At 42.9% G+C, this 27,425-nt stretch overlaps 1 long non-coding RNA gene across 1 annotated transcript; it reads right to left on the bottom strand.

Moving 5' to 3' along the window:
• Positions 1-423: 423 nt before the first annotated feature.
• LOC311144078 lies at positions 424-26,458 on the bottom strand. Its single transcript, XR_014614467.1, has 5 exons — positions 26,398-26,458; positions 1,926-1,976; positions 1,563-1,659; positions 1,265-1,443; positions 424-1,011 (listed from the first exon to the last, which is right to left on the bottom strand). It is a non-coding gene; the product is annotated as an uncharacterized lncRNA (long non-coding RNA).
• Between the last annotated feature and the right edge of the window lie 967 nt (positions 26,459-27,425).

The following is a 27,425-nucleotide window of genomic DNA, read 5'->3' as shown; positions in this document are numbered from 1 at the left end:
AATAAATGGATCCAGTTGGAAGAAATTAGTAGAAACCAGTGCTCTACACCAACACTGTTTACAAGGACCACATTTGCTCCTAAGTTGAAAAGAATGTAAGGGCACATAGAAATGTAGGAACACGATGAAAAACATTCAACGTATTAATGATAAGAATTGCCAGCCATTAGAAAATACAGGGTGAAGGAACACCAGAACATCTTGTTTTAAAGATTGAAATGTAGCCTATATGAATCCTAGCCACTTTTGAAGCTTGTCTCCTGAAGAAGTGCTTCCTTTCTTTTTATTCCATTAAATGTTATCTGGGTGATTTTTATTTTCTCCGTAGGGGCACTGGTGCCCCCATATTAAAAATCCAGGCAGCACATGAAAATATTTTGGAGCATATGCGACCAAAATGGTAGCGCTGTAGAGCCCTGCAAATCATGTTTTAATTTTTTATTGAGAAGGCATGCTTTACATTTCTTGAATAAAAATTATGAAAAAAAGAGTCCAACATTTTCCAATTAATTCTGGTCATTGGGACAATTATATGAAAGGGCCAACGGGGAATTGATAGGCCGCAATGGAGGGAAAGATATAGGGATTTGAGGATGGATGGAGAGTGAAAGGGAGGGATGGACGTGCGGTGGTGGCTCGGTTTAGAATCTTCCCGAGCGTTCTCGGTCTCTGGAACGCCTTCTCTCGCGGTCGCCTCCACCTCCCCTGCCTTTATCCCTTGAGCGCGAACGACGTTCCCTGGAACGGGAGCGAGAACGATGGCCCCCTCTGAGGAGGAAGAGAGAGAACATTTGAACTTTCCCACTTAAACCCACATGAAAAACCTTAGCGCGTCAGAAATTTGTATTTCGGAGAGCACTTGAACACAGCATTAGTTCTGTGATTAGCGTTGACTGTCAAGAGAGCCTGAGCGTAGCCCTCTTCCTGCAGCATCCATACAGCTCCCTCCTCAGCTCCCTGGAGATGGGTTTCAGGTGCATGAAGTTACAGAAGCCTCCTCGAGTGCACTCCCTGTAGAGAAAGGGGGAACTGCAGTTAGTGCACTGAGGAACTCTGTCATATGAAGAAATCTAATCTGAGCAACGGAGATAAAGGTGTGTGGATTTGATGCCATTGGTAGGAATTAGCCTTGCTCTAGCATTTATTTAATTGAAATAACCTAATTGAATTGCAATGTATTTGTAATCACCACTAATGCCATCTTGAGCTGAAAATGGTGTGTGTGTGTGTGTGTGTGTGTGTGGTCCTGCGGTGGAGTACTGACCCCATCTCGTACTGGCGGCAGCAGGTTTCTCTGAAGTCGGTAATGGGAGAGAGCTTGGCGTGGATGGGTTGAATGTTGAACCAGCGGTTATTCAGATCATCACTGCCTTCTCCATGTCCTCCTCACAACGGAACCACACACAGAGACCATCACAGAGTTGGTGTGTGCGAAATTTGGTTCTTAAGAGGCAGAGACAATGACAGAGTGTTTGTGATTAAATGGAAGGAGAATGTGTGTTCCTCAACAAACATGCACAAAACCCACCATCACAGACACAATTACATGGTCAGTGACACACCTTCACATTTCAGACCAGATGGTCTCCCATCTTGGGTGTCGCACACATTCATCTCCTCCACCTCTCCGTACTTCTCCTCCATCTCTGTGAAGACCTCCTACAGCAAGAGAAACAAAGGGAGATAGATTGGCAGAAAGAAAGGGGAATATATTATGTCTGAAGTTTACTTTAATTCAAAGTGCATTTCCCAGAAATGGTCAGGGTAAAAAGGTTTCAGTATTTCTATTCTGTTTCAGTAGGTTGTTAGTATTTTGTCTTCAACTCCTACATGGGCTGTGTGGTGGGGGAAGAGATGCAAGGCAACCCAGAGTTGCATCATCCACTCCATTCAAGTGGATTTATAGTGCGATAATACCGACTCACCTCAAAAGAACTCGTGGTAGTGCTCCTGCATCTCCACATCACTGACGGCACCTAGTGGCCACAGGAGAAACACACTCATCAGGGACAAGCCAATGACATCATCACTGTGGTTTCATTAACTAAACATGCACAAGAGAAACATTGCTAAAACATACGAGTCTGGACTGATTGGACAGGATTTTGATCTAAATATTACTGAATTACAAATGTCTTCAATTGCCTAATAGCACACAGTCCAGTACACATGAAATAGGGATTTCAGGAAAGATAGTGTCCGGAGCCAAAGGGTCAGTGCCAAAAATCTGTTCATTGTGCCCCTACACTAAGACTGGACATTTTACCTTTATGAGGGGTCTTAAGAGACTAATTATGGCACTGTCACAGACATAATATACAGTGAGGGAAAAAAGGATTTCATCCCCTGCTGATTTTGTACGTTTGCCCACTGACAAAGAAATGATCAGTCTATAATTTTAATGGTAGGTTTATTTGAACAGTGAGAGACAAAAAAATCCAGAGAAAAAGAATGTTATAAATTGATTTGCATTTTAAAATGAGGGAAATAAGTATTTGACCACTCTGCAAAACATGACTTAGTACTTGGTGGCAAAACCCTTGTTGGCAATCAGAGGTCAGACGTTTCTTATAGTTGGCCACCAGGTTTGCACACATCTCAGGAGGGATTTTGTCCCACTCCTCTTTGCAGATCTTCTCCAAGTCATTAAGGTTTCGAGGCTGACGTTTGGCAACTCGAATCTTCAGCTCCCTCCACAGATTTTCTATGGGATTAAGGTCTGGAGACTGGCTAGGCCACTCCAGGACCTTAATGTGCTCCTTCTTGAGCCACTCCTTTGTTGCCTAGGCCGTGTGTTTTGGCTCATTGTCATGCTGGAATAGCCATCCACGACCCATTTTCAATGCCCTGGCTGAGGGGAGGAGGTTCTCACCCAAGATTTGACGGTACATGGCCCCATCCATCGTCCCTTTGATGCAGTGAAATTGTCTTGTCCCCTTAGCAGAAAAACACCCCCAAAGCATAATGTTTCCACCTCCATGTTTGACGGTGGGGATGGTGTTCTTGGGGTCATATGCAGCATTCCTCCTCCTCCAAACACAGCGAGTTGAGTTGATGCCAAAGAGCTCGATTTTGGTCTCATCTGACCACAACACTTTCACCCAGTTCTGGGCTGATTCCTCACCGTTCTCATGATCATTGCAACTTCGAGGTGAGATCTTGCATGGAGCCCCAGGCCGAGGGAGATTGACAGTTCTTTTGTGTTTCTTCCATTTGCGAATAATCGCACCAACTGTTGTCACCTTCTCACCAAGCTGCTTGGCGATGGTCTTGTAGCCCATTCCAGCCTTGTGTAGGTCTACAATCTTGTCCCTGACATCCTTGGAGAGCTCTTTGGTCTTGGCCATGGTGGAGAGTTTGGAATCTGATTGATTGATTGCTTCTGTGGACACGTGTCTTTTTATGTGAAAGATTTCTGACTCCCAGGTGTCTTTTTATACAGGTAACAAGCTGAGATTAGGAGCACTCCTAGAGTGTGCTCCTAATCTCAGCTCGTTACCTGTATAAAAGACACCTGGGAGTCAGAACTCTTTCTGATTGAGAGGGGGTCAAATACTTATTTCCCTCATTAAAATGCAAATCAATTTATAACATTTTTGACATGCGTTTTTCTGGATGTCTTTGTTGTTATTCTGTCTCTCACTGTTCAAATAAACCTACCATTAAAATTATAGTCTGATCATTTCTTTGTCAGTGGGCAAACGTACAAAATCAGCAGGGGATCAAATACTTTTTTCCCCTCACTGTATATCCACAGTAAAACGAGTCCTATATCGACATAACCTGAAAGGCCGCACAGCAAGGAAGAAGCCACTGCTCCAAAACCGCCATAGAAAAGCCAGACTACGATTTGCAACTGCACATGGGGACAAAGATCGTACTTTTTGGAGAAATGTCCTCTGGTCTGATGAAACAAAAATAGAACTGTTTGGCCATAATGACCATCGTTATGTTTGGAGGAAAAAGGGGGGACTTGCAAGCCTAAGAACACCATTCCAACCATGAAGCACGGGGGTTGCAGCATCATGCTGTGGGGGTGCTTTGCTGCAGGAGGGACTGGTGCACTTCACAAAATAGATGGCATCATGAGGAAGGAAAATTATGTGGATATATTGAAGCAACATCAAGACATCAGTCAGGAAGTTAAAGCTTGGTCGCAAATGGGTCCTCCAAATGGACAATGACCCAAAGCACACTTCCAAAGTTGTGGTAAAATGGTTTAAGGACAACAAAGTCAAGGTATTGGAGTGGCCATCACAAAGCCCTGACCTCAATCCTAAAAAACATTTGTGGGCAGAACTGAAAACGAGTGTGCGAGCAAGGAGGCCTACAAACCTGACTCAGTTACACCAGCTCTGTCAGGAGGAATGGGCCAAAATTCACCCAACTTATTGTGGGAAGCTTGTGGAAGGCTACCCAAAACGTTTGACCCAAGTTAAACAATTGAAAAGGAAATGCTACCAAATACTAATTGAGTGTAGCCTTCCACAAATACTAATTGAATGTGATGAAAGAAATAAAAGCTGAAATCAAATCACTCTCTCTACTATTATTCTGACATTTCACATTCTTAAAATAGTGGTGATCCTAACTGACCTAAAACAGGGAATTTTTACTAGGATTAAATGTCAAGAATTGTGAAAAACTGAGTTTAAATGTATGTGGCTAAGGTGTACGTAAACTTCTGACTTCAACTGTATCACGTTGTACAATAAAAACCAGACATTTCCATAAATGAGTTTGACCTGAAACTATGGGGCAGGGTTAACTTCCTGAATAGGATTAGTAAAGTGTAAATGAGTGAGTACTTGAAACAATCATGAAAAACTATTTCCTAGAAAAGTATTAGATTTTGAATTAATAGAAATACACAGTTCTGTATGCATCAAAATTAATTTGGTTATTTCTGTAACAGTGACTACCAGAACAGAAGCCAACATGGGTTGTTTTACTTAACACTAGTAGCTGTTGTATTTCATGTATAGTACAGCACTCTAAAGCAGGGGTGTCAAACTCATTTTGGTTCAGGGGCCACATACAGCGCAATCTGATCTCAAGTGGGCCGGGCCAGTAAAATAATAGCAAAATAACCTATAAATAACGTCAACTCCAAATCTTTACCTTTGTTTTTCAATATTATGCCTTAATTTATCATTTAGCCTACATATGTGCATTATAACTCACAGATCACAGTGGATCTACAAAGGCACAAAACATTTATTCACAGATAGGCCTATGGAACTGAAAAAATGGCATTTCACTTTGATTAAAACAACTTGTTTTATTAACTTAACTTATTTTAATGTACAGTATACATTCTGACCACCTGAACTGACTCACCACACTATGCACAAACTAAAGTGGGAGCTATGAAGAACGTTATCACAATGTTCATGGTCTTTAAATATTACATTACCACAGTAAATGTTATTTTTTCACAGAACTGTATTCTTCAGAGTGCAAATGTCTCTTAAAGAGCATTACAAGTCTTACAATTAGACTTGACCTACTCGCTGTTTAACCCCCTCCCCTCTCTTTCTCTCACTGCGGCCTACCGGCTGCTCCTGAAACTTGGCATCTTTCAGCCTTCACGATTGCATCAATATCAGGTGTCAAATCCTGAGTAGCAGCCAATTTCATAATGTCATTTAAGTGCTTGTGTGTTAGCCTTGAGCGCAGCTTTGTTTTATTGATGTTCATTACAGAGAAAACCTGTTCACAAAGATAGGTAGTCCCAAACATGCATAAAACCTTTGCAGCCAGGGCTGTTAATTTGGGGCAAGAGATACTGATAGAATGTGTCCAAGCCCACAGAGGCAAATTTGTCCTTCATACCTGAATCACACTGCAAGTCAATTATTTCGAGTTGGATGTCAGCGGGCAGATCAGAAGCCTTGACTGTGAATGGCGAGCAAAAAACGGCAAATTCTGTCTCAAGTTCACCGAAGACCTGAAACTGTCGCTCAAACTCCCGCAGCAATCCTGTAATCTTGTCTTTGTATTGAGCCATGTCAGCATTAAGTCCGGTCGCACGCACATCTCTTAGACAAGGGAAGTGAGCGGTGTCACCGCTAGATAGTTGTGTCTCCCAGAGTGACAGTTTCAACTTGAATGCGCGTATGCTGTCATAATACTGAGTGACAACTTTTTTGCGGCCCTGCAACATTTTAAGATTATTCAGGTGCTCTGTAATATCCACCAGAAAGGCAAGATCCTGCACCCATTCTGGGCATTTAAGTTCCTTCACTGGTTTGCCTTTTTTCTCCATGAACTGTTCAATTTGCTCTCGTAGCTCAAAGAAACGCTTCAGCACGGCACCTCGGCTTAACCACCGTACTTCAGTGTGGTATGGCAAGCCATGCGTAATGTCTTTATCACTGAGAAGACTGTCAAACTGACGGTTATTCAAACCTCTTGCTCGGATGAAATTAACAGTGCGGACAACCACCTCCATGACATGATCCATTTTTAATGATTTGCAACACAATGCTTCCTGGTGCAAAATACAGTGAAATGTCCAAAACTCTTGTCCTCCATTTGCGGCCTGTACTTTATCTCTGAATTTTGTCACAACGCCTGCTTTTCTCCCAATCATTGATGGCGCACCATCTGTAGCCAGGCTGACGGCACGGGACCAGTCCACTCCGACTCTGTCCAGCGCTCCAACGAGAGAGCTCATAATGTCATCCGCTGTTGTAGTATCCGTCATAGGTACCAACCCAAGGAACTCCTCGGTGACTGTCAAAGTCGCATCAACACCACGAATGAATATGGCCAGTTGAGCAACATCTGTAATATCAGTGCTCTCATCAATTGCAACCGAAAATGCAACAAATGACTTGACTTTGTGATTCATTTGGCTCTCCAAGTCTGCCGAGAGATCTGAAATTCTATCTGCGACAGTGTTTCTCGTTAGGCTAATGTTGGCAAAGGCCTGTCGCTTTTCAGGGCACACGATTTCTGCAGCCTTCAGCATGCATGTTTTCACGAACTCACCCTCAGAAAATGGCTTGGATCCTAACGCTATCTCATTAGCAATAAGGTAGCTAGCTTTCACCGCTGCATCACTGACCTCTCGGCTACGGGTAAAAACAGACTGCTGTTTCTTCAGACCCACTAACAATTCATTTATCTTCTCTATTCTCAGTTGTCCTCGCAAATGGTTGTATTTTTCACCATGATGAGTCTCATAGTGGCGCCGAATATTATATTCCTTGAGCACTGAAACTTGCTGATTACACACCAAGCACACAGATTTCCCATTCACTTCTGTGAATAAATATGAATCAGTCCATTTTTCTTGGAAAACTCTGCACTCTGTGTCAACTTTTCTCCTTTTTGACAAAGACATTTTGGTAATGTGGGTGCAACAGTGGGTAATTTTGACAACAAGAGCTTAATAACGATAAGGCAAGATCGGCAGATGGCGCATTCTGGGCGCGTTGCTGTCACGTGCTGTGTATTTCAGGATCTCTCGTTATTTCAGTGCGACCTCTGCTGGACAAATTTGGAATATCTGTTCCTTTAAAAAAAAAAAAGTGGACGTCGTCTCGCGGGCCGGATTGAACCATCTGGCGGGCCGGTTCTGGCCCGCGGGCCGTATGATTGACATCCCTGGCTTAGGGGATAACCAGTTAGATATACCTGCTGGAGCGCAGACTACTGGTGGGTGTTGCTATGGTGACCGGTGAGCTAAGATAAGACAGGGATTTGCCTAGCAGTGATTTATAGATGACCTGGAGCCAGTGGGTTTGGCGACGAATATGTAGTGAGGGCCAGCCAACAAGAGCGTACAGGTCACAATGGTGGGTAGTATATGGGGCTTTGGTGACAGAATGGATGGCACTGTGATAGACTACATCCAATTTGCTGAGTAGAGTGTTGGAGGCTATTTTGTAAATGACATCGCCAAAGTCAAGGATCGGTAGGATAGTCATGTTTGGCAGCATGAGTGAAGGAGGCTTTGTTTGCGAAATAGGAAGCAGATTCTAGATCTAACTTTTAATTGGAGATGCTTAATGTGAGTCTGGAAGGAGAGTTTACAGTTTAACCAGACACTTATGTATTTGTAGTTGTCCACATACTCTAGGTCAGACCCGCCGAGAGTAGTGATTCTAGTCGGGTGGGCGGGTGCAAGCAGCGTTCGGTTGAAGAGCATGCATTTAGTTTTACTAGTGTTTAAGAGCAGTTGGAGGCTACGGAGTGTTGTATGGCGTTGAAGCTCGTTTGGAGGTTTGTTAACAGTGTCCAATGAAGGGCCAGATGTATACAAAAATAGGCTAATTGACATCATTTGAGTCAATTGGAGGTGTACCTGTGGATGTATTTCAAACTCAGTGCCTCTTTGCTTGACATCATGGGAAAATCAAAAGAAATCAGCCAAGACCTCAGAAAAAATATTGTAGACCTCCACAAGTCTGGTTCATCCTTGGGAGCAATTTCCAAACGCCTGAAGGTACCACATTCATCTATACAAACAATAGTACGCAAGTATAAACACCATGGGACCACGCAGCCGTCATACCGCTCAGGAAGGAGACGCGTTCTGTCTCCTAGAGATGAACGTACTTTGGTGTGAAAAGTGCAAATCAATCCCAGAACAAGGACCTTGTGAAGATGCTGGAGGAAACAGGTACAAAAGTATGTATATCCACAGTAAAACAAGTCCTATATCGACATAACCTGAAAGGCCGCTCAGCATGGAAGAAGCCACTGCTCCAAAACCGCCATAAAAAGCCAGACTACGGTTTGCAACTGCACATGGGGACAAAGATTGTACTTTTTGGAGAAATGTCCTCTGGTCTGATGAAACAAAAATAGAACTGTTTGGCCATAATGACCATCGTTATGTTTGGAGGAAAAAGGGGGGACTTTGAAAGCCGAAGAACACCATCCCAACCGTGAAGCACGGGGTGGCAGCATCATGCTGTGGGGGTGCTTTGCTGCAGGAGGGACTGGTGCACTTCACAAAATAGGTGGCATCATGAAGGAAAATGATGTGGATATATTGAAGCAACATCTCAAGACATCAGTCAGGAAGTTAAAGCTTGGTCGCAAATGGGTCTTCCAAATGGACAATGACCCCAAGCATACTTCCAAAGTTGTGGCAAACTGGCTTAAGGACAACAAAGTCAAGGTATTGGAGTGGCCATCATAAAGCCCTGACCTCAATCCTATAGAAAATGTGTGGGCAGAACTGAAAACGCGTGTGCGAGCAAGGAGGCCTACAGACCTGACTCAGCTCTGTCAGGAGGAATGGGCCAAAATTCACCCAACTTATTGTGGAAGGCTGCCCGAAATGTTTGACCCAAGTTAAACAATTTAAAGGCAATGCTACCAAATACTAATTGAGTGTATGTAAACTTCTGACCCACTGGGAATGTAAATACAGTACTAGTTGGTGTCCTAAATATATGAAACAGGAAGTGTTTTATTCAACCATACTACTGACACAAGCACAGCGATACATACTTCCTCAATTTTTGCTGGTCCAAGTCTGTTTTGTGGCCTCGCCTCGAATAGCCAAAGCATTTTTTACATACCGCGTCTCAGTATACCAGACAAACACGTCTCACACAACACTCCCTGTTTTGCCATTTTTCTCTCGCTGGTCCATTTATTAATGAACAGAGGTACTTTTTCTAACCCCAATAGGACAAAAAAAGAATGTTTAGTGGACAGTCTGCCCTGAATCTAGGCCATCCTCTCTTACCCTTCCACTCAGTCACATGTATATTTAACTGAATATCATGAGAACTTGGATTGAGAGCTAGATTTACCCAGGGGGCCCATGACATAACGTTGGCTGAAAGGAGGCACGGCAATGCACATCCCTCTGCATTTTCATGTATTTCTACTCCATTGTAACCGCTAGCCATGCCTTTTGCAAGAGATTCCATTAAGAAAGTTGCCTGGTTGACCCATACTGATTTCCTTCGTAGTTCAAGTCAAGCAAATGCTCTGGTCAACCACTGGTAATAGAGAAGGGGCCCGTCAATATTGTGTTGCTAGAGTGTATGTATACTGAAGAAAAATATAAACGAAACATGCAACAATTTTTACGATTGTATTGAGTTACAGTTCATATAAGGAAATCAGTCAATTGAAATACATTCATTAGGCCCTAATCTATGGATTTCAATTGACTGGGCAGGGGCACAGCCATGGGTGGGCTGGTCTCAGATGATCCCGCAGGTGAAGAAGCCAGATGTGGAGGTCCTGGGCTGGCGTGGTTACATGTGGTCTGCAGTTGTCAGGCTCGTTGGACGTACTGCCAAATTCTCTAAAACGACGTTGGAGCCGGCTTTGGTAGAGAAATTAACATTCAATTCTCTGGCAATAGCTCTGGTGGACATTCCTGCAGTCAGCATGCCAATTGCACCCTCCCTCAAAATTGAGACATCTTTGGCATTGGGTTGTGACAAAACTGCACATTTTAGTGGCCTTTTATTGTCCCCAGCACAAGGTGCACCTGTGTAATGGTCATGCTGTTTAATCAGCTTCTTGATATGCCACACCTGTCAGGTGGATGGATTATATTGGCGAAGGAGGAGAAATGCTCACTAACAGGGATGTAAACAAATTTGTGCACAAAATTTGAGCGAAATAAACTTTTTGTGCGTATGGAACATTTCTGGGATCTTTTACTTCAGCTCATGAAACATGGGACCAACACTTTACATGTTGTGTTTATATTTTTGTTCAGTATAGTTAGAGCTGACATTAGAGGGTGTCTTAGGGTATTCAGGTTGTTGGCAGGCCCGTTTTTTTGACAAAGCTCAAACCATTTGACTATGGATTATTGACATACTCAAGCGGCTGATGTCCCTCGTTCCCTCATTAATACATATTGTGGGATTGCGTTTGACTAAACTTGACTGATACACTGAGCATAATTTCCCCAACTCAAAGCCCGATGTATCCCTCTGTGAGTAGAGTAGAGAAGCATAACTGTAAATCGCTTTGGATTAAAGCATCTACTAAATGGCATAAAAATATAATGGAATAATAGAACATAGCACAGCAGCTGTACTCTAGGCTTGCTCTAGGTTTCCCTACAGCTCGCCTCGCCTCCTCCTTCCTCTGTTTCCCTACAGCTCACCACCTCTGGACAGAGAAAATACACACTCCCCATCGTGTAGTCTCCTGAGTCGGGCAGTGGTCTAAGGCACTGTATTGCAGTGCTAGCTGTGCCACTAGAGATCCTGGTTCGAATCCAGGCTCTGTCGCAGCCGGCCGCGACCGGGAGACTCATGGGCAGCGCACAATTGGCCTAGCGTTGTCCAGGGTAGGGGAGGGAATGGCCGGCAGGGATGTAGCTCAGTTGATAGAGCATGGCGTTTGCAACGCCAGGGTTGTGGGTTCGATTCCCACGGGGGACCAGTATGAAAAATAAAAATATGTATTCACTAACTGTAAGTCGCTCTGGATAAGAGCGTCTGCTAAATGACTAAAATGTAAATGTGTCCACCGGTCAAGCATGGACTTGTCACCAGCCTCCCCTCCTACAGACAGAAGGTTCCTCTACATCCAACCCCCTTTTTGCCTTTTGCTATAGGTTCTAGGCATCAGGATTTGGGGATTTTGTTTTAAAATTTTTCTAAAACATTTTAATTTTTCCCTCTGCAGACCATTTTGATTCAAAACATCTACTGTAATCCCCAGTCCTCTCAGCCCTCAGGTCTCTCTAGTTCCCTCCTCCCTCCTCAGACTTTAGGTCTGTGTCTCCGCTGGCTTCCTGCAGGGCTTCTGAGGGTCTGTCTCAGCACTGGTAGCAGGGGGTACCGCAACACGCCAATATGCCGCAATCAGAAAAACGCCACCTATGTCGCCAATAAAATAAATCTATCTGTGGCCATTCATGGGGTCTAAGCCTAGGCGTAGAATGACATGCTCTGATGGTGACATTGAGAAAAGGACTCAAAAAAAGAAAATGCCTTGCGCCCCACTACATTTGCATTGATCCTTACAGTGAAGTTAATACCTCCAAGCGATATCCTCGTAGTATCTGTTTTCTAACACAGTTATAGTGCACAGATGACTGACTTTAGGTATTTATCAGGCACTTTCAGACAAGACTGACAACACACCGACTGCCCTAGTGCCCAACATTTTGTTTGTGGTTGACAGCAAAAATATCTATATGCGTTACTGTCCAGACACAGCACAGCTTTAGTTTTTGCTCTCTCCCTATACATTAGACTGATTTAACTTATGTCAGCCATTTTGGAAATGTTATAGTACCCTGATGTTGAGCCCTGGCTAGCAGAGCTGATGCATTGCCACTCCCTGCCTCCCAGGTAAGTCATGGGTTTGTGGTCTTGTTGCTGTCATGTATAACTGTTCTGTTTCTCAGCAGAGCATCTGAAAATGACTGGCAAAAAGTTCATTTTTTGAAAATGTATCAAAAGGAAAAAAATAAACTAGTAATAAAAAGCACATCTTGGCATTCAATCACCTAGGATTCAGCAAGTCCTTGAAGTAATTTCTAGCCCCAATGACCTTATATTGTGTGTATATAGATATAGTCCCGTGTAGCTCAGTTGGTAGAGCATGGCGCTTGCAACGCCAGGGTTGTGGGTTCGATTCCTGCGGGGGACCAGTATGAAAATGTATGCACTCACTAACTGTAAGTCGCTCTGGATAAGAGCGTCTGCTAAATGACTAAAATGTGAATATATATACACAGTACCAGTCAAAAGTTTGGACACACCTACTCATTCAAGGGTTTTTCTTTATTTTTACAATTTCCTACATTGTAGAATAATAGTGAATACATAAAAACTATGAAATAACACATAGTAACCAAAAAAAGTGTTAAACAAATCAAAATATTTTATATTTGAGATTCTTCAAAGTAGCCACCCTTTGCCTTGATGAAAGCTTTGCACACACTTGGCATTCTCTCAACCAGCTTAATGAGGTAGTCACCTGGAATGCATTTCAATTAACAGGTGTGTTTTGTTAAAAGTTATTTTGTGGAATTTCTTTCCTTCTTACTGCATTTGAGCCAATCAGTTGTGTTGTGACAAGGTAGGGGTGGTATACAGAAGATAGCCCTATTTGGTAAAAGACCAAGTCCATGTTATGGCAAGAACAGCTCAAATAAGCAAAGAGAAACGACAGTCCATCATTACTTTAACACATGAAGGTCAGTCAATCCGGAAACTTTCAAGTTTCTTCAAGTGCAGTTGCAAAAACCATCAAGTGCTATGATGAAACTGGCTCTCATGAGGACTGCCACAGGAAAGGAAGACCCAGAGTTACCTCTGCTGCAGAGGATAAGTTCATTAGAGTTACCAGCCTCAAATTACAGCCCAAATAAATTCTTCAGAGTTCAAGTAACAGACACATCTCAACATCAACTGTTCAGAGGAGACTGTGTGAATCAGGCCTTCATGGTCGAATTGCTGCAAAGAAACCACTACTAAAGGACACCAATAAGAAGAAGAGACTTGCTTAGGCCAAGAAACATGAGCAATGGACATTAGACCGGTGGAAATCTGTCCTTTTGGTCTGGAGTCCAAATTGGAGATATTTGGTTCCAACCGCCGTGTCTGTGAGACGCAGCAGGTGAACGGATGATCCCCACATGTGGTTCCCACCGTGAAGCATGGAGGACGAGGTGCGATGGTGTGGGGGTGCTTTTCTGGTGACACTGTCAGTGATTTATTTAGAATTCAATGCACAATTAACCAGCATGGCTACCACAGCATTCTGCAGCGATACGCCATCCTATCATTTGTTTTTCAACAGGACAATGACAGGACAATGACAATGTTTTTCATCATGATTGATTGATTGATTGATTGATTGATTGATTGAATGACCCAACACACCTCCAGGCTGTGTAAGGGCTATTTGACCAAGAAGGAGAGTGATGGCGTGCTGCATCAGATGACCTGGCCTCCACAATCACCTGACATCAACCCAATTGAGATGGTTTGGGAGGAGCTGGAACGCAGAGTGAAGGAAAAGCAGCTAACAAGTGCTCAGCATATTTGGGAACTGCTTCAAGACTGTTGGAAAAGCATTCCAGGTGAAGCTGGTTGAGAGAATGTGAAGAGTTTGCAAAGCTGTCATCATGGCAAAGGGTGGCTATTTGAAGAATCTCAAATATAAAATATTTTGATTTGTTTAACAATTTTTTTGGTTAGTACATGATTCCATATGTGTTATTTAACCGTTTTTATGTCTTCTATTATTTGACAATGTAGAAAATAGTAAAAATAAAGAAAAACCCTTGAATGAGTAGGTGTTCTAAAACTTGACTGTTTATGTGTGTGTGTCTATATATATATATATATTAGTGAGGGGGGGGGGGGGGAGAAGTATTTTATCCCCTAATGATTTTGTACGTTTGCCCACTGACAAAGAAATTATCAGTCTATAATTTTAATGGTAGGTTTATTTGAACAGTGAGAGACAGAATAACAACAACAAAAAATCCAGAAAACGCATGTCAAAAATTTTATAAATTGATTTGGGTCCTGAAAAAGGGACGTTTCTTTTTTTGCTGAGTTTATTTATTTATTTATATATATATATATATATATATATATATATATATATATATATATATATATATATATATATATATATATATATATATATATATATATATATATATATATATATATATATATATATATATATATATATATATATATATAAAATATGCTCAACAATTTCAAAGATTTTACTGAGTTAAAGGTCTTCTGAGGAAATCAGTCAATTCAAATAAATGTATTAGGCCCTAATCTATCGATTTCACATTACTGGGAATACAGATATGCATCTGTTGGTCACAGATATTGACCAACAGTGCATTCAGAAAGTATTCAGACCCCTTGACTTTTTCCACATTTTATGTTACAGCCTTATTCTGAAATTGATTGAATTGTTTTTCCCCCCCTCATCAATCTATACACAATACCACATAATGACAAAGCAAAAACAGGTTTTTAGAAATGTTAGCTCATGTATCAAAAATTAAAAAAACTTCTCGCACATTTACATAACTATTCAGACCCTTTACTCAGTACCTTGAAGCACATTTGCCAGCGATTACAGCCTTGCGTCTTCTCCTGCATTGTCTTGGCTGTGTGCTTAGGGTAGTTGTCCTGTTGGAAGGTGAACAATCGCCCCAGTCTGAGGTCCTGAGTGCTCTGGAGCAGGTTTTCATCAAGGATCTCTCTGTACTTTGCGCCATTCATCTTTTCCTCGATCCTGACTAGTCTCCCAGTCCCTGCCACTAAAAGACATCCCCACAGCATGATGCTGCCACCTCCATGCCTCACCGTAAGGATGGTGCCAGGATTCCTCCAGACGTGACGCTTGGCATACAGGCAAAAGAGTTCAATCTTGGTTTCATTAGACCAGAGAATGTTGTTTCTCATGGTCAAAATCCTTTAGGTGCCTTTTGGCAAACTCCAAGTGGGCTGTCCTGTGCCTTTTTACTGAGGAGTGGCTTCCGTCTGGCCACTCTACCATAAAGGCCTGATTTAGTAGAGCGCTGCAGAGATGGTTGTCCTTCTGGAAGGTTCTCCCATCCCCACAGAGGAACTCTGGAGCTCTGTCTGAGTGACCATCAGGTTCTTGGTCACCTCCCTGACCAAGGCCCTTCTCCCCCGATTGCTCAGTTTGGCCTGGCGGCCAGCTCTAGGAAGAGTCTTGGTGGTTCCAAACATATTCCATTTTAGAATGATTGAGAGTGCCAGGGAGACTAGTCAGGATCCAGGGAAAGATGAATGGAACAAAGTGTTGCGAGATCCTTGATGAAAACCTGCTCAGGACCTCAGACTGGGGCCAAGGTTCACCTTCCAACAGGGCAACGACCCTAAGCACACAGCCAAGACAATGCAGGAGTGGCTTCTGGATAAGTCTCTGAATGTCCTTGAGTGGCCCAGCCAGAGCCCATACTTGAACCCAATCGAACATCTCTGGAGAGACCTGAAAATAATGTGTGTGTGTGTGTGTGTGTATGTACATGTACAGTGGGGAGAACAAGAATTTGATAACCTGCAAAATCGGCAGTGTTTCCTACTTACAAAGCATGTAGAGGTCTGTCATTTTTATCATAGGTACACTTCAACTGCGAGAGACGGAATCTAAAACAAAAATCCAGAAAATTACATTGTATGATTTTTAAGTAATTAATTTGCATTTTATTGCATGACATAAGTATTTGATCACCTACCAACCAGTAAGAATTCCGTCTCTCACAGACCTGTTAGTTTTTCTTTAAGAAGCCCTCCTGTTCTCCACTCAATCAAACAGACTCCAACTTCTCCACAATGGCCAAGACCAGAGAGCTGTGTAAGGACATCAGGGATAAAATTGTAGACCTGCACAAGGCTGGGATGGGCTACAGGACAATAGGCAAGCAGCTTGGTGAGAAGGCAACAACTGTTGGCGCAATTATTAGAAAATGGAAGAAGTTCAAGATGACGGTCAATCACCCTTGGTCTGGGGCTCCATGCAAGATCTCACCTCGTGGGGAATCAATGATCATGAGGAAGGTGAGGGATCAGCTCAGAACTACACGGCAGGACCTGGTCAATGACCTGAAGAGAGCTGGAACCACAGTCTCAAAGAAAACCATTAGTAACACACTACGCCGTCATGGATTAAAATCCTGCAGTGCACGCAAGGTCCCCCTGCTCAAGCCAGCGCATATCCAGGCCCGTCTGAAGTTTACCAATGACCATCTGGATGATCCAGAGGAGGAATGGGAGAAGGTCATGTGGTCTGATGAGACAAAAATAGAGCTTTTTGGTCTAAACTCCACTCGCCGTGTTTGGAGGAAGAAGAAGGATGAGTACAACCCCAAGAACACCATCCCAACCGTGAAGCATGGAGGTGGAAACATCATTCTTTGGGGATGCTTTTCTGTAAAGGGGACAGGACGACTGCACAGTATTGAGGGGAGGATGGATGGGGCCATGTATCGCGAGATCTTGGCCAACAACCTCCTTCCCTCAGTAAGAGCATTGAAGATGGGTCGTGGCTGGGTCTTCCAGCATGACAACGACCCGAAACACACAACCAGGGCAACTAAGGAGTGGCTCCGTAAGAAGCATCTCAAGGTCCTGGAGTGGCCTAGCCAGTCTCCAGACCTGAATCCAATAGAAAAGCTTTGGAGGGAGCTGAAAGTTTGTATTGCCCAGCGACAGCCCAGAAACCTGAAGGATCTGGAGAAGGTCTGTATGGAGGAGTGGGCCAAAATCCCTGCTGCAGTGTGTGCAAACCTGGAAACGTATGATCTCTGTATTTGCAAACAAAGGTTTCTGTACCAAATATTAAGTTCTGCTTTTCTGATGTATCAAATACTTATGTCATGCAATAAAATGCAAATTAATTACTTAAAAATCATACAATGTCATTTTCTGGATTTTTGTTTTAGATTCCGTCTCTCACAGTTGAAGTGTACCTATGATAAAAATTACAGACCTCTACATGCTTTGTAAGTAGGAAAACCTGCAAAATCGGCAGTGTATCAAATACTTGTTCTCCCCACTGTGTGTGTGTATATATATATATATACACACACTGCTCAAAAAAGGGAACACTAAAATAACACATCCTAGATCTGAATGAATGAAATAATCTTATTAATTACTTTTTTCTTTACATAGTTGAATGTGCTGACAACAAAATCACACAAAAATGATCAATGGAAATCAAATGTATCAACACATGGAGGTCTGGATTTGGAGTCATACTCAAAATTAAAGTGGAAAACCACACTACAGGCTGATCCAACTTTGATGTAATGTCCTTAAAAACAAGTCAAAATGAGGCTCAGTAGTGTGTGTGTGTGGCCTCCACATGCCTGTATGACCTCCCTACAACGCCTGGGCATGCTCCTGATGAGGTGGCGGATGGTCTCCTGAGGGATCTCCTCCCAGACCTAGACTAAAGCATCCGCCAACTCCTGGACAGTCTGTAGTGCAACGTGGCGTTGGTGGATGGAGCGAGACATGATGTCCCAGATGTGCTCAATTGCATTCAGGTCTGGGGAACGGGCGGGCCAGTCCATAGTATCAATGCCTTCCTTTTGCAGGAACTGCTGACACACTCCAGCCACATGAGGTCTAGCATTGTCTTGCATTAGGAGGAACCCAGGGCCAACCGCACCAGCATATGGTCTCACAAGGGGTCTGAGGATCTCATCTCGGTACCTAATGGCAGTCAGGCTACCTCTGGCGAGCACATGGAAGGCTGTGCGGCCCCCCAAAGAAATGCCACCCCACACCATGACTGACCCACCGCCAAACCGGTCATGCTGGAGGATGTTGCAGGCAGCAGAACGTTCTCCACGGCGTCTCCAGACTGTCACGTTTGTCACATGTGCTCAGTGTGAACCTGCTTTCATCTGTGAAGAGCACAGGGCGCCAGTGGCGAATTTGCCAATCTTGGTGTTCTCTGGCAAATGCCAAACGTCCAGCACGGTGTTGGGCTGTAAGCACAACCCCTACCTGTGGACGTCGGGCCCTCATACCACCCTCATGGAGTCTGTTTCTGACCGTTTGAGCAGACACATGCACATTTGTGGCCTGCTGGAGGTCATTTTGCAGGGCTCTGGCAGTGCTCCTCCTGCTCCTCCTTGCACAAAGGTGGAGGTAGCGGTCCTGCTGCTGGGTTGTTGCCCTCCTACGGCCTCCTCCACGTCTCCTGATGTACTGGCCTGTCTCCTGGTAGCGCCTCCATGCTCTGGACACTACGCTGACAGACACAGCAAACCTTCTTGCCACAGCTCACATTGATGTGCCATCCTGGATGAGCTGCACTACCTGAGCCACTTGTGTGGGTTGTAGACTCCGTCTCATGCTACCACTAGAGTGAAAGCACCGCCAGCATTCAAAAGTGACCAAAACATCAGCCAGGAAGCATAGGAACTGAGAAGTGGTCTGTGGTCACCACCTCCTTTATTGGGGGTGTCTTGCTAATTGCCTATAATTTCCACAACAGCATGTGAAATGTATTGTCAATCAGTGTTGCTTCCTAAGTGGACAGTTTGATTTCACAGAAGTGTGATTGACTTGGAGTTACATTGTGTTGTTTTAAGTGTTCCCTTTTATTTTTTTGAGCAGTGTGTATATATATATATATATATATATATAATCATTTGCGATTGTCGCTTATTCCAGCTCCCTCTCTTTCAGCGTGGATCAGTCCCATGAATCATCTTAACCTCTTTCAGTCATCCCTTCATACCCTGTTCTGGGGCTGGTTGGGGCACAATTACATTGTTTTGAGTGAGGGGGAAGGGAGTAAATGCACCTATTTAAAGAAATCTGCTGAAACCAAAATGAACATTTTGTATTTTCAGACCATTGCCCTCTTCAACAGTTACCGTAACCCTCAAAACACTGCCCAGTCTGCCGATGGTTTGTGCTGTAAGTTTCCGACCCGTTAACAGGGACCTGCTGCTATCTTTCTTCTTCATCTGACATTCTAAGTTGTATCCCTTTTTTATTTCATGAACAGTGAAATAAGGTTTGGACCCTTTAGAGCAGGGATGTCAATCATACGGCCCGCGGGCCAGAACCGGCCCGCCAGATGATTCAATCCGGCCCGCGAAACGACGTCCACTTTTTTTTTTTTTTTTTATGGAACAGATATTCCAAATTTGTCCAGCAGAGGTCACACTGAAATAACGAGAGATCCTGATATAAACAGCACGTGACAGCAACGTGCCCAGAATGCGCCATCTGCCGATCTTGCCTTATCGTTATTAAGCTCTTGTTGTCAAAATTACCCACTGTTGCACCCACATTACCAAAATGTCTTTGTCAAAAAGGAGAAAAGTTGACAGAGTGCAGAGTTTTCCAAGAAAAATGGACTGATTCATATTTATTCACAGAAGTGAATGGGAAATCTGTGTGCTTGGTGTGTAATCAGCAAGTTTCAGTGCTCAAGGAATATAATATTCGGCGCCACTATGAGACTCATCATAGTGAAAAATACAACCATTTGCGAGGACAACTGAGAATAGAGAAGATAAATGAATTGTTAGTGGGTCTGAAGAAACAGCAGTCTGTTTTTACCCGTAGCCGAGAGGTCAGTGATGCAGCGGTGAAAGCTAGCTACCTTATTGCTAATGAGATAGCGTTAGGATCCAAGCCATTTTCTGAGGGTGAGTTCGTGAAAACATGCATGCTGAAGGCTGCAGAAATCGTGTGCCCTGAAAAGCGACAGGCCTTTGCCAACATTAGCCTAACGAGAAACACTGTCGCAGATAGAATTTCAGATCTCTCGGCAGACTTGGAGAGCCAAATGAATCACAAAGTCAAGTCATTTGTTGCATTTTCGGTTGCAATTGATGAGAGCACTGATATTACAGATGTTGCTCAACTGGCCATATTCATTCGTGGTGTTGATGCGACTTTGACAGTCACCGAGGAGTTCCTTGGGTTGGTACCTATGACGGATACTACAACAGCGGATGACATTATGAGCTCTCTCGTTGGAGCGCTGGACAGAGTCAGAGTGGACTGGTCCCGTGCCGTCAGCCTGGCTACAGATGGTGCGCCATCAATGATTGGGAGAAAAGCAGGCGTTGTGACAAAATTCAGAGATAAAGTACAGGCCGCAAATGGAGGACAAGAGTTTTGGACATTTCACTGTATTTTGCACCAGGAAGCATTGTGTTGCAAATCATTAAAAATGGATCATGTCATGGAGGTGGTTGTCCGCACTGTTAATTTCATCCGAGCAAGAGGTTTGAATCACCGTCAGTTTGACAGTCTTCTCAGTGATAAAGACATTACGCATGGCTTGCCATACCACACTGAAGTACGGTGGTTAAGCCGAGGTGCCGTGCTGAAGCGTTTCTTTGAGCTACGAGAGCAAATTGAACAGTTCATGGAGAAAAAAGGCAAACCAGTGAAGGAACTTAAATGCCCAGAATGGGTGCAGGATCTTGCCTTTCTGGTGGCAAGATCCTGCACCTGAATAATCTTAAAATGTTGCAGGGCCGCAAAAAAGTTGTCACTCAGTATTATGACAGCATACGCGCATTCAAGTTGAAACTGTCACTCTGGGAGACACAACTATCTAGCGGTGACACCGCTCATTTCCCTTGTCTAAGAGATGTGCGTGCGACCGGACTTAATGCTGACATGGCTCAATACAAAGACAAGATTACAGGATTGCTGCGGGAGTTTGAGCGACAGTTTCAGGTCTTCGGTGAACTTGAGACAGAATTTGCCGTTTTTTGCTCGCCATTCACAGTCAAGGCTTCTGATCTGCCCGCTGACATCCAACTCGAAATAATTGACTTGCAGTGTGATTCAGGTATGAAGGACAAATTTGCCTCTGTGGGCTTGGACACATTCTATCAGTATCTCTTGCCCCAAATTAACAGCCCTGGCTGCAAAGGTTTTATGCATGTTTGGGACTACCTATCTCTGTGAACAGGTTTTCTCTGTAATGAACATCAATAAAACAAAGCTGCGCTCAAGGCTAACACACAAGCACTTAAATTACATTATGAAATTGGCTGCTACTCAGGATTTGACACCTGATATTGATGCAATCGTGAAGGCTGAAAGATGCCAAGTTTCAGGAGCAGCCGGTAGTCCGCAGTGAGAGAAAGAGAGAGGAGGGGGTTAAACAGCGAGTAGGTCAAGTCTAATTGTAAGACTTGTAATGCTCTTTAAGAGACGTTTTGCACTCTGAAGAATACAGTTCTGTGAAAAAATTACATTTACTGTGGTAATGTAATATTTAAAGACCATGAACATTGTGATAACGTTCTTCATAGCTCCCACTTTAGTTTGTGCATAGTGTGGTGAGTCAGTTCAGGTGGTCAGAATGTATACTGTACATTAAAATAAGTTAAGTTAATAAAACAAGTGTTTTTAATCAAAGTGAAATGCCATTTTCTCAGTTCCATAGGCCTATCTGTGAATAAATGTTTTGTGCCTTTGTAGATCCACTGTGATCTGTGAGTTATAATGCACATATGTAGGCTAAATGATAAATTAAGGCATAATATTGAAAAACAAAGGTAAAGATTTGGAGTTGACGTTATTTAGAGGTTATTTTGCTATTATTTTACTGGCCCGGCCCACTTGAGATCAGATTGCGCTGTATGTGGCCCCTGAACCAAAATGAGTTTGACACCCCTGCCCTAAGCCAACACCTCCTTTGGCCGCCATTCCTTCCAGTTCTCTACTGCCAATGACTGGAACGAACTGCAAAAATCTCTGAAGCTGGAGAGACTCATCTCCCTCACTAACTTTAAGCGTCAGTTGTCAGAGCAGCTTACCGATCACTGCACCTGTACACAGCCCATCTGTAATTAGCCCACCCAACTACCTCATCCCCATATTGTTATTTATTTTGCACTCCAGTATCTCTATTTGCACATCATCTTTTGCACATCTATCACTCCAGTGTTAATACGAAATTGTAACTATTTTGCACTATGGCCTATTTATTGCCTTACCTCCATAACTTACTACATTCGCACACACTGTATATATACATTTTCTGTTGTATTTTTGACTTTATGTTTTGTTTACCCCATATGTAACTCTGTGTTGTTTTTAATCGCACTGCTTTGCTTTATCTTGGCCAGGTTGCAGTTGTAAATGAGAACTTGTTCTCAACTGGCTTACCTGGTTAAATAAAAGGTGAAATTTAAAATAAAAAGTCAGAAGCTTCTAAAGCCATGACATCATTTTCTGGAATTTTCCAAGCTGTTTAAAGGCATAGTCAACTTAGTGTATGTAAACTTCTGACCCACTGGAATTGTGATAGAGTGAATTATAAGTGAAATAATCTGTCTGTAAACAATTGTTGGAAAAATTACTTGTGTCATGCACAAAGTAGATGTCCTAACCGACTTGTAAAACTATAGTTTGTTAACAAGAAATGTGTGGAGTGGTTGAAAAACGAGTTTGAATGACTTCAACCTAAGTGTATGTAAACTTCAACTGTATTACTTTGACTAACCGGTGCCCCCGCACATTGACTCTGTACCAGTACCCCATGTATATAGCCTCCCTACTGTTATTTTATTTCACTGCTGCTCTTTAATTATTTGTTATTTTTTAACTTCTATTTTTTACTTAACACTTTTTTTTTCTCTTAAAACTGCATTGTTGGTTAACGGCTTGTAAGTAAGCATTTCACTGTAAGGTCTACACCTGTTGTATTTGTCGCATGTGGCAAATACAATTTGATTTGGAATATGTACATGTACAGTATTCAGACCCCTTGACTTTTTCCACATTTTGTTACATTACAGCCTTATTCTAAAATTGATTAAATAAATCAAAAATCCTCAGCAATCTACACACAATACCTCATAATGACAAAGCAAACAGGTTTAGAAATGTTGCACATTTATTACAAATAAAAAACAGAAATACCTTATTTACATAAGTATTCAGACCCTTTGCTATGAGACTCGAAATTTAGCTCAGATGCATTCTGTTTCCATTGATCCTTGAGATATTTCTACAACTTGGAGTCCACCTGTGGTAAATTCAATAGATTGGACATGATTTGGAAAGGCACACACCTGTCTATATAATGGTCCCACAGTTGACAGTGCATGTCAAAGCAAAAACCAAGCCATGAGGTCGAAGGAATTGTCCGTAGAGCGCCAAGACAGGATTGTGTCGAGGCACAGATCTAGGGAAGGGTACCAAAACATTTCTGCAGCATTGAAGATCCCCAAGAACAGTGGCCTCAATCATTCTAAAATGGAATATGTTTGGAACCACCAAGACTCTTCCTAGAGCTGGCCGCCAGGCCAAACTGAGCAATCGGGGGAGAAGGGCCTTGGTCAGGGAGGTGACCAAGAACCCGATGGTCACTCGAACAGAGCTCCAGAGTTCCTCTGTGGAGACGGGAAGGACAACCATCTCTGCAGCACTCTACCAATCAGGCCTTTATGGTAGAGTGGCCAGACGGAAGCCACTCCTCAGTAAAAGGCACATGACAGCCCACTTGGAGTTTGCCAAAAGGCACCTAAAGACTCTCAGATCATGAGAAACAAGATTCTCTGGTCTGATGAAACCAACATTGGCCTGAATGCCAAGCGTCACGTCTGGAGGAAACCTGGAACCATCCCCTGAAGCATGGTGGTGGTGGCAGCATCATCATGCTGTGGGGATGTTTTTCAGCGGCAGGGACTGGGAGACTAGTCAGGATCGAGGCAAAGATGAAAGGAACAAAGTACAGTGAGATCCTTGATGAAAAACTGCTCCAGAGCGCTCAGGACCTCAGACTGGGGCTAAGGTTCACCTTCCAACAGGACAATGACCTTCTGGAAGGTTCTCCCATCTCCACAGAGGAACTCTAGAGCTCTGTCCAACGGATTCTTGGTCACCTTCCTGACCAAGGCTCTTCTCCCCCGATTGCTCAGTTTGGCCAGGCGGCCAGCTCTAGGAAGAGTCTTAGTGGTTCCAAACTTCTTCCATTTAAGAATAATGGAGGCCACTGTGTTCTTGGGGACCTTCAATGTTGAATAAGGCTGTAACAAAATGTTCAAGGCATACCCCCATGGCGCCTTGTGGTCGGATGCCGAGCATTTGCCACACCAAGCGGTGATGCAACCAGTCAGGATGCTCTCGATGGAGCAGCTGTAAAAATTACTAAGGATGTGAGGGGCCATGCCAAATCGTTTCAGCCTTCTTCACGACTGTGCTTATGTGAGAGGACCATGATAAGTCCTCAGTGATGTGTAGCTCAGTTGTTAGAGCATGGCGCTTGCAACGCCAGGGTTGTAGGTACGTTTCCCACGGGGGGCCAGTATGAAAATGTATGCACTCACTAACTGTAAGTCGCTCTGGATAAGATCGTCTGCTAAATGACTAAAATGTAAAATGTAAATGTGGACACAGACGAACTTGAAGCTCTTGACCCTCTCAACTGCGGCCCCGTCTTTGGGGGTGTGCGTCCCCTTTTCCCGAAGTCCACGATCAGCTCAACCATAAACTGTGCATAGTAAGTGTATATTTTGTATTTGAAAGATTTGTTATTCGAATGTCCATTATTCGAGAGGCACAATATTTTTTTTATGATGCATTTGGCAATGTTCAATTCATTTGCACAAAATGTATAAACAAAAGCATTCACTGTGAAAGTTGATACATGTAGGTCCTTCATATATAGGCTATGTGCAGCACTTCGTTCAATTTTTTATTGTTTTCTTGCTCAAACCGCGAGTAACACCTGTCAAACTCAGACATTTCTCTCAAAACACAGGGATGTCGATTCTCACGGGACTATTATCATCAGAGGACTGGAGTTTCTGGTAGGAAACAGTAGGTTATTCTGGTTAGTCAATGTCCAGATGTCAGTTTCCATTTAACCCATCTAGACAGTAGGCTAGAATTCCCTTGACATGCCATAGACCTACTATTTGAAGTCCCGTCTTGTGACTGTCGAATGTGTATACAGCCTCACAATCAATCATCACCCATAACATAGGCGGCACTGCCATCATCCTCTTTTAACACTTCACCAAATATTACTTTTCTGGCCCTCCCTTCTCTTTATTTTCAACTCTCCTTTAGCAGCTTTTGTCTTATTGAATTAAACTTCGACAATTTACTTTTTGCCTCCGTGGATTGATGTTAACTTTTTCTGCACGTTTCCAAAAGCATTATTTGGAGATTGGCGCGCATATAGTTAAGCCCTAAAGTTTAGGCTTATGCAGTAATACCAGATAGCCTAAAATATTGTAAGAAAAACCCCAATGTAGCCTATATAAATTGCACACTAATTATACATTTATGGATTTTCTTAAGGTATTGTTTATCTTTATTCAACCCGCCCGCCACCAACTGGCCCTTCAGCCACACAATATTTAATTACCTTTAAACCGGTCCGCGGGGACTGCGGGTTGTCAAGCCGTGCATCATTACTAGCTATATTGTCGGTCTCACAATTTCTTCAACCTTGGATACACAACACACTTTACAGGGCAAATGCTATGAGCATCTGGATGATCTTGGGAGCTAGCTAGCTAACGTTAGCATTATAGCTACTGGATGTATAACAACAGATGACAATCCTTGGTATAGCTAGCTAACAATTTGGGACACTTATCAAAAAGTGAGTTGCCAGCAGTGTTTCCCTAACTAGTCCGAACTTTAACGTTGAAAATCACTAGTGTCACACAAAATAGTGTCTAGATTTTGACTAACAGGTCACTAAGCAATATAATGTACATTTTACAGATCCCTTATCCATCTGTTCACATGTTCAACAACATGGTAACGTTTTCCCAATGACTATATCCCCATCATTCTAACGCGTTAAGTACAGTACTCACTACCTACCTAGCTAGCCAAGCTAAGGCGCCGTTACCATTTCACTGCTAATTGTGCATGATATAGCCTAGTGTGGAAGTTCTCGTCATATAGTACTCACTTATCTTTCTCTGTACCGAAAATGGACGCCAGGTACTCCGCCATTTTCGATTCTGTCGAAGACACTTTTGACGCCACAAATTATACACTTCCGGTCTCGTCTGCGCACTGATTTTATACTGTACCAGATGGAAAACCTGTACATACTTTACCAAACACTGGCCATCAATCGATCATGCATATTTTTTATGAACTGGAATGAAGTTTCAAAAGCTTTTATAAACCTAAACTGGAAGTGGCCGATTGTAGCTCAGTTGGTGGAGCATGGCGCTTTAAACGCCAGGGTAGTGGTTCGATTCCCGGGACCTCCCATACGTAAAATGTATGCAATTCTAACTGTACGTCGCTTTGGATAAATTGCGTGGAATATTTGGCCATATACTATGGGGTGGAGCTCCAGGCCTATTATGTATAGAAATCGAGGCAATTTCTTTTTGTAGGTCATCTTGATTTCTCCCATAACTTTACTGGAACCTTATGTAGCTAGATAGTAACACAAATACATTGTGGTTACAAATATATTTATTTGGACACTCTGAAATTGTCTTATAACTGTAATAAGTTGTGAGATGATGGCTAATGAATGTGTTGCTCAGTGTGAAATCAGTCTAGCCCCTACCACCATTGATTGCTTACTGAACCCCAACCAATTATTTATTCACTTGGGAAATGTGTAACCGTAGGGTAATTTTTGTTTGAGATGTCTGAGGCTCTGAGTATTATGCAGATACCACCTACTGGGACAATATCAGTCTTCTTGATGACTAGATAGGCCTATATCAACATTACATAAAATATGTATTTATTATGAACAGGCACTGCAGCATAATGATACTATGAATATAATACTAGATAATACTTGGAAATAAAATTACACTTTCTGTAATAAGAGCTCATGAACTGCACATGTTTATTTATCGTATGTTTTTGTTAAACCTCATGTTATTTTTAGTACTACATTGATATTGATTACTGCATTGTTGGGTTTAGAGCTTGCAAGAAAGGCATTTCACCGTACTTGTGATCGTG

Source organism: Coregonus lavaretus (assembly GCF_964263955.1).
Source record: "Coregonus lavaretus genome assembly, chromosome: 16".
Classification (NCBI taxonomy): Eukaryota; Metazoa; Chordata; class Actinopteri; order Salmoniformes; family Salmonidae; genus Coregonus; species Coregonus lavaretus.
Note: the sequence above shows the minus strand (reverse complement) of the source record. Positions and strands in the feature narration are given on the sequence as shown.